This window comes from Zingiber officinale, chromosome 8B, assembly GCF_018446385.1.
Source record: "Zingiber officinale cultivar Zhangliang chromosome 8B, Zo_v1.1, whole genome shotgun sequence".
NCBI classification, from domain to species: Eukaryota; Viridiplantae; Streptophyta; class Magnoliopsida; order Zingiberales; family Zingiberaceae; genus Zingiber; species Zingiber officinale.
The window spans coordinates 66,704,406-66,705,423 of record NC_056001.1 but is presented as its reverse complement, the minus strand read 5'-3'; the positions used below and the strand labels follow the sequence as shown (position 1 = coordinate 66,705,423).

Below are 1,018 nucleotides of genomic sequence, written 5' to 3'. Positions count from 1 at the left end.
AATATTGGAGGCTAACTTTGAGGAAGACATGGAGCAAATATTTAAGCGGCTGCCAAAGGTATGTTATTTAGTTCCCTTCGGTTTATAGTTATTATAGGAGTGTTACAAAGTCGGCATCATGTTTTATAATTATCACATTCACTCCCTAATACGTAGACAAGGCAAACTGCTCTATTTACAGCTACCCAAACTAAGCAGGTTTCTATTTCTTTCTAACTACTATTCATAATCATTTTGGTTTTCATTTTCTTTAACTTATAAAAAAAATTGCAGGTTGAGGATTTTGCAAACTTGTCATTTAAGGAAAAGCCTGTATATGTAGGTGTTGATGATGGAAGGTCGAAGGTAATCTCCAGATTTATTTTATCATTGTTTTTACTCGGTTGTTTCGTCAATAGCAAGGTTGACACGAATTCATCTTTCTCAGGTGACCGTCGAAGGGTTGCAGCAGGGCTATTGTGTTGTGCCTAGCAATAAAAGGTTTCTGGTCTTGTATGCTTTTCTTAAGAGGAACCTTTCAAAGAAGATAATGGTCTTCTTCTCCTCATGCAATTTGGTCAAGTACCATTCTGAGCTTCTCAGATACATTCATGTCGATTGTCTCGATATCCATAGAAAGCAGAAGCAGCAGAAACGAACTAGTACATTCTTTGAGTTCTGCAAAGCCGAAAAGGGTATATACTGCTCTGCACTGATGTTGCTGCTCGTGGACTTGATATTCCTGCTGTGGTAAGTTAAACTTTGCTTTTATATTCATGCATTGTCTAATCTTAATGCCACATCTTGTTGATTGGCCATAGGACTGGATTGGCCAATATGATCCTCCTGATGAACCAATGGTGCGAGTTTAACCAAATGGCATGGTACCCTTTAAGATGCCTTATAACAGATTATTTTGTTTTATTTTATTCAGGTAAGAGAAATGGAGAATCAATTAAATGGTGAGAGGACAACCAAGAAGGATGTTGCAAAGTTCCCAAAGCCTCCAGTGGCTCCTTTAAGATTGAAGCCTCCTTTA

The 1,018-nt window shown here is 37.8% G+C and overlaps 1 long non-coding RNA gene and 1 pseudogene across 1 annotated transcript; both read left to right on the top strand.

Moving 5' to 3' along the window:
* LOC122014450 lies at window positions 1-314 on the top strand. Its single transcript, XR_006120679.1, has 3 exons — window positions 1-58; window positions 157-198; window positions 274-314. It is a non-coding gene; the product is annotated as an uncharacterized LOC122014450 (long non-coding RNA).
* Window position 315: 1 nt separating this feature from the next.
* Window positions 316-851, top strand: LOC122013925 (annotated as a pseudogene).
* The last annotated feature ends 167 nt before the right edge of the window (window positions 852-1,018 follow it).